This window comes from Equus caballus, chromosome 23, assembly GCF_041296265.1.
Source record: "Equus caballus isolate H_3958 breed thoroughbred chromosome 23, TB-T2T, whole genome shotgun sequence".
Taxonomy (NCBI): domain Eukaryota; kingdom Metazoa; phylum Chordata; class Mammalia; order Perissodactyla; family Equidae; genus Equus; species Equus caballus.
Genome location: NC_091706.1, coordinates 10902035 through 10909224, shown reverse-complemented (window position 1 = coordinate 10909224; position 7190 = coordinate 10902035). Strand labels below are relative to the sequence as shown.

At 41.9% G+C, this 7190-nt stretch overlaps 1 long non-coding RNA gene across 1 annotated transcript; it reads right to left on the bottom strand.

Moving 5' to 3' along the window:
• Positions 1-5130: 5130 nt before the first annotated feature.
• Positions 5131-7190, bottom strand: LOC138920473 (uncharacterized). Its single transcript, XR_011431669.1, has 2 exons — positions 6992-7190; positions 5131-6085 (listed from the first exon to the last, which is right to left on the bottom strand). It is a non-coding gene; the product is annotated as an uncharacterized lncRNA (long non-coding RNA).

Sequence of the window (7190 nt, the reverse complement as noted above, 5' to 3'; positions counted from 1 at the left end):
AATGTATAAAATAAACTTCACTGCATTTCTATTTTAAAAAATTAAAATAAGATGGTATTGCCCATCCAACAGTGCAAAGTCTGACAATACTAAATTTTGAGAAGCTGTTGAACAAGGCCAAGCTTTATACATTGCTGGAAGCTGCTACAACTCCTTGTGGCACACAGACTCTAAGGTGGCCCTCATGGCCCCTGCTTCCTGTTGTTCACAGCCTTTCTGGTTCCCTCCCAGTGAGTGGAGGTGGAACCTGCCTCTTGCTTTTAACCAAGAGAAAACAGCAAGTGTGATGACATACCACTTCCATGACCATTGTGTAGACTTGTGACTCCATCTTGTGAGGAGACTTTGATGAATCCAGCAACCATGTTAAGGGGCCCACACTGGCAAGTAGCTGTGGGCAGCCTCTGACCAACAGCCATGAAGAAATCAAATCCCTTAGTCCAACAGCCACAAGGAAGTGAGCTCGGACACAACCACCTGGTGAGCTTGGAATTGAATCCTTCGCAGGTTTTAGTCTTCAGACAAGAAATCTGTCCTGGCCAGCACCTTGATTGCAGTCTTGGAGATGACCCAGCCAAACTGTGTGGAAACTGTGTTGTTTTAAGCCCCTAAGTAAATGGTGGTAGTATTACACAGCCATAGATAAGGAATACCCTCTTTTACTCAGTTCGTCCTCAAATAAACACGCCAGAGAAACTTTCCGGGATGTGTCCACGAACACATGTACAGGGCAGGCATGACGTCTGTCTGCTGTCATAGTTAGCATTCTCCTGTAGGCTCCCTCCAGTGCCTTCACACACTTTCCCCAGCCCCTCCACACTCTCAAATTCTATGCTCAACTGCAACAAAGTAAAATAATTGACAATGGACACATTTGCTGTGGAAGGGACTTTTTGGGTCATTTTGTACAAGAAAGCTTATAGCATCCCTCTTTATACGATCAAAATAAACACGTAAATAACCTGGCGGCTGATAATCTCTGTACGTGTCTACATCAGCATACCATACAGCAGAGAAAATAAAGAACACAGAATAGATTCTCACATATGGAATTTGGAGAGAAAAAAAGAGCAAGTTGCAGAAGAATGCATATTCAAGCACCTTTCACAAAGAGCTTTAATACTTGCCAGAATACTGAATTACTTCCGGATATGTACCTTTTTAGTACAAGAGAGAAGAAAATTTGAGAGAAGGAAGCAACATTGTCAGAAGTCTTTTCCCCATTGCAAGATGCCCAGGGAGGTATATGGAAAAGATGGCTCTTCTGGGCAATTTAGATGATAAAAAAATGCAGCCATGGGGAGCATGACTCTTGAGTCCCAGGTGGTGCCTATTCCCTTCAGCAATCTGGTTTACAGTCGGCAGGAATGTCCAGGAACAATGTGGACCTCATGTCAGCCTAGCAGGGGTAAAGGGAACTCAGGGGCCTTTCACTTCTGTTATTCCCCTTTGGCCTCCACCAAACACACAGCCCTACTAAACTGGATGCTGCATTTCTCAGGCCACCCTTCCCACACTCTAAGGGCCATTGGGAAAAAATTCAGTCTCTGGGGTCAGAGCTCTGAGTTTGCATAGCTGAACCTCCAAAAACTGATTGTTGTTCTGCAAGTTATTTCGTGAGTCATCATTTCTAAAATGTGAATAATAACATTTCTCATATCATAAGTGTGTCCTGGGTACTAATGACACAACTGATACAATTAATTAGTGATTGATTCACACAATAGATATAAAGTGCACTGATGGCGGCTGACACATAGTTAAATCCCCTATAAATGCTCCCTGTTGTCATTAACCAAGGGACCAGAAGAAAATTCACCCTCACGGCACACCATCTCCTTTACTTGGTAGCCCCACCAGTCTCAGAGTGCCTCTGACAGCTCCAGAGAGCCCACGTCCCTGAATACCTAGGACTCTCTCCTCTGGAGCCTTATGTAGGTTGCAGGTGTGCATGGAATACCTGAGAAATACTGTGGGGGTAATTAATGGAATGTCTGCTGTAACATGACACTCATCTAAAGCCTGTCTTCCACATGCCATTTAATTAGAAGCTAAAGTTTTGATCTTCACCTTTCCTCCCTTGATCTGTCTTAAACTCCTCAAGTACTTCAGTGAGAAAGACAGATGATAATTTATTGATTCCCTTGACCCATCAATATGAGCAAGAAACATGGCAATTGGTAGAGCTAAATGAAAATTTATTCTATGTTCGTGAATGCTATAATTCATTACTGTAAGCATTTCAGTTCTCAAATTAATCTATATATATTCAACGCATTTCTCCTCAACATTTCTACCAGGTTTTCTGAGTACATTGATGGCTAATTATTACCTTTGCACAAAAAGCAAAGGTCCAAGAATAGTAAAAAAAAAAAAAAAAAAGAGAAAAAAAACCTGTAGAATTTTAAAAAAAGATGGGAGGAATTGCCATACTATGAATCAGGGTTCAAAAAACTGGTCATCAAGACAGCATGATATAGATGTCATGATAGACAGAATATCCTACTGGCAAAGAATAAAAGCTCAGTAACTGATCCATCATTGGGTCCACTGACACTAGATTTATGACAGAGGGAGTGCTGCACATCAGTGGGAAGAGATGAATACATAGAACTGGGGTACTTGCTCTTCCAAATTCTTCATGGAGTCCTTCTTAAGGGAGCCCTGCAGGAAGTGGAGGCAGAGGTGACAGGTGAGGGCATTCACTGTCAAGTACACTTCTCTTTCCCTATCTTCAGCTAGCCCTTAATAAATTATTTTCTTAGATAAGCTAAGAATATCAAAATGCCATGGTTCATCTTGTTTTTTGTATCTCCCAAATGTCAATGCTACTGTTTCAGTAAACCATGTAACAGATAAGTTAGGTGTTATATGTAGCATGAGGTGGATTTTGAATCGAGTTAAGCAACAACCAAGGTGGCAACCCCAGGAAGCCTAATCAGCACGTTTCTGATGAAGTTTCCAGAGCTATTGTTTCATGTTATCAGCAGATTTCTTTTCACAGAGTTCTTCTTTAACATTTTATTTTGAAATAATTGTAGGCTCATATGAAGTTGCAACAACGTACATGGAAGTCCCTTGTCCCCTTCACTAAATACAGGATCATTTTCGAGAGTATCACAGAGAGGCTAAGCTTGCTTTAACACATGGCGTGATAGACACCACTGTGGTCCTAGTGATTCAATTAGTAAAGTTCATATATCTTCAAAAATATAATATATGATATATATGACCTATGACACACACATGCGTGTATGCATGTGTGTGTGTGTGAATTAGTTCTACATATTAACCTAAACTATTTGGAACAAACAATTCTGTTTACTCTATGTTATGTTTAGATAGACACTGTCCTTGACAGCCAAGAAGGTTTTAGGCCTTCTTTGAAGCTGATTGGTTATCTGCTCAGCCAATGAGTTCCTTCCTCCCATGTACCTGATTATATACTTTTATTGTTAGGAGATTAAAATGAACAGGGATGAAGAGAAATAGTAAGGGATAATAAATTGTGAATACAGAAAAAGTCTCTTAAAGGTACAAAGTCAATACCAGGTTCAAAAGTCAAACCACCGAAAACATAGTGCCCACAAGCAAGAAAATTGGTGGTGCAAAACACCGGGTAGGAATCCGCACAGCTAGAATAAGTAGCTTCTAGCTTAACTATCACAGCTTAGGGGAGAATGTGGTTGACTATTTCTTTTAGGAAATACAGAACCACGAGAACGGGAAGGTAGGAAATCAGGATGCAAATGAAGACAACACAAATGGCCTATATTTTGTTGTTCTAAATGGGATACAGAGGATTCCAGAGAAACAACCCTCATCTAGACAGTGGATGCCCAGATTGTTGGCATGTTTCAAGGATATGTGAGGCAGTTGGGGAGGGAGGTTGCTTTCTCACCTGGAAAGAAACTAAGCCAACTCATGCAGAGAATCATTCAATGTTAGTTCATAGATCTCAGTAATCTGATCACCTATCCTTACAATTTTCTCCTGCCTGATGAACAAAGGACCAATAGTCATTTCTCATATGCCTCAAACATCCCCAGGATCTTTCTATGTAAGAGCCATTCTCAACCAATTCTTGGTTTATATTGAAGAGAAGTTTGAGTACAGTCTAGCAGGGGCAATGTTTTCCAGCCAGGTCCTAAGGCCAAAGCCTTCTACACTTGGCATCTGAAATGTAATTTGCAGAAGGCTGGAATCTTCAGCAATACAACCAAGTTGCTCAATTAGAATTTGGGGAAGTGCTATGGTCTGAATGTTTGTGCCCCCCCTTCTCCCAAACTCACATGTTGAAATCCTAACCCCCAATGTGATGGTATTAGGAGGTGGGGCCTTTGGGAGAGAATTAGGTCATACAGGTGGAGCCCTCATGAATGGCGTTAGTGTTCTTAGAAGAAGAGAGATAAGAGAGCTTGCTTTCTCTCTCTCTCTGTCTCTGCCAGGATACAATGAGAAGATGGCCATATACAGACGAGGAAGCAGGTTCTCACCAGACACCAGATCTGCCAGCACCTTGATCTTGGACTTGCTAGCCTTCGGAACTGTGAGAAATAATTTTTTGTTTTTAAACCACCCAGTCTACGGTGTTCTGTTGTAGCAGTCCACACTAAGACAAAACTGGACTGAGAAGTGGGATGCTCCTGTAACAAATACCTAAAAATGTGGATGTGGCTTTGGAACTGGCTAATGGGCAGAGGTTGGAAGAGTTTTGAGGCCCATGCTAGAAAATGCTGATATTGTCATGAAAGTAGTTTTACAGGCAATTCTGGTGAGAGCTCAGAAAGAAAAGACAAGAGCTGTAGTGAAAACTTTCATCCTTTTAGAGAACACATAAATAATTGTATACAGGATGTTGGCAGAAATATGGACGGTAAAAGCCATCCTGATGAGGTCTCTGATGGAAATGAGGAAGATGTTACTGGACGATGAAGAAAGGCAATCCTTGTTATAAAGTGGCAAGAAACATGGTTGAATTGTGCTAATGTCCTATTGTTTTGTGGAAGGTAGAACTTGCAAGTGGTAAAACTGGATATTTAGCTGAGGAACTTTCTAAGCAGTATGGAAGGAGTGGCTTCGTTCCTCCTGACTACTCATAATAAAATGTGAGAGGAGAGACAAGAATTGAAGAATTGAAGACGGAACTTTTTAAAATTAAGATTATGATAGTTAACAACCTTGTGAAATTACAGTTGTACATCATTATTAGTAACGTTGTAGGTACACCACTTCACCCCTAGTGCCCTCCCCCCACCCCCCCTTTCCCCTGGTAACCACCGATCAGTTCTCTTTGTCCATATGTTAACTACCACCTATGAGTGGAGTCATACAGAGTTCATCTTTCTCTGTCCGGCTTATTTCTCTCAACATAATACTCTCAAGGTCTATCCATGTTGTTGTGAATGGGATGACTTTGTCCTTTTTATGGCTGAATAGTATTCCATTGTATATATATATACCATATCTTCTTTATCCAATCATCAGTTGCTGGGCACTTAGGTTGGTTCCATGACTTGGCTATTGTGAATAATGCTGCGATGAACATAGGGGTGCATGGGACTTTTGGAATTGCTGATTTCAGGTTCTTAGGATTGATACCCAGTAGTGGGATGGCTGGGTCATAAGGTATTTCTATTTTTAACTTTTTGAGGAATCTCCATACTGTTTTCCATAGTGGCTGCACCAGTTTGCATTCCCACCAACAGTGTATGAGGGTTCCTTTTTCTCCACAGCCTCTCCAACATTTGTCACTCTTGGTTTTGGATATTTTTGCCATTCTAACAGGTGTAAGGTGATATCTTAGTGTAGTTTTGATTTGCATTTCCCCGATGATTAGTGATGATGAGCATCTTTTCATGTGTCTATTGGCCATCCATATATCTTCTTTGGAGAAATTGAAGACAGAACTTTTAAGCAAAAAGGAACCAGAACTGAAAAATGTGGAAAATTCCCAGCCTTTCCAGCTTATCAAAAATGAAAAGTGTGGTCTGAAGAGAACAGTAAGGATGTGGTGGACTGACCACTTGCTCAGGAGAATAGTTGGGTGTGAACTGTGGACGTAATCAGCCATCTCAGCAGAATTCTGGAATGAATGCAAATGGGATTAAATCAGCAGAAACACTTCCAGCTGGGACCAAAGGAAACAGAGAATATGGGATGGAATGAAGGAAGGCTGTGATTGTGTGCTATCCTTCAAGAAAAGTGAGGAAAGACCTTGAAGGTGATTCAGATGTCATCAGGACCACTGCCTAGCTTTCAACAGGGCAGATGGCCTCCAATCAAAGGCACACGAATGGGGCCTTCTGAGCCCTGTGGGAACTACCTCCACTTAGCTGAGCTGAGGCACGGGAAGGCCCCAGCACAGGGCAATGGCCTAGGTGGGACCACTGCAGGGAGCCAGGGCATGGGAGGCACTCAGTCGGCTGTGAGATTATCCTTGCCACCAGTGGATCCAGGGGGCAGAGAATCGAGACAGAGAGGATTATTCTACAGCCTTAAGATCTCACGGAGTTTGCCTTACTAGATTCTAGATGCACTTGGGACTTGTCACCCCTTCCTTCTTTCCTATTTCTGCCTTTTGGAATGGGAATATCTATCCAATGCCCATCTCACCATGGTATGTTGGAAGCATATAACTTGCTTGGTTTCACAGGTTCACAGATGGAAAGGAATTTTGCCTCAGGAAGAACTGTACCTCACCCATACCAGTCTCATGCATATCTGAATAAAATAGGGAGAGTTCTGAGGATTTTCACCACTGGCTCCTTAGTTACTTGCACAGTTTATGGCCATTAGTAATCGGGCAACAAAAAGTGGCTCTTAAGTCTAGTCACCAGATTAGAAGTGTTAAGGAAGCCAAATTCTGGAAGAAACATTCACCAGACACAGTTGAACAAATAATTCAATAGCTGTGTGTGAGACTGTCTGCGCATTTTAGGAAATTCTTCAGTACTTAAGAAACAATTTCACTTATTCTTCAGGCCCTTACCAGCTTTAAGAGGAATGTTCAATTTCCCCGTGCCTGCAATGAATCTGTGTGGTAGCAGAGGTAACGCCTAGGAGGAAGCAGCAGCTGGGAAAGTTGTAAGACCTGGGAGATAAGCTCCATAATTTGTTCAGACCCTACAGGACACTGTCCTGCCACGCCAATCAAGGTTAGTCTTCAAAGTCTGCCTGTAGGGTAATTT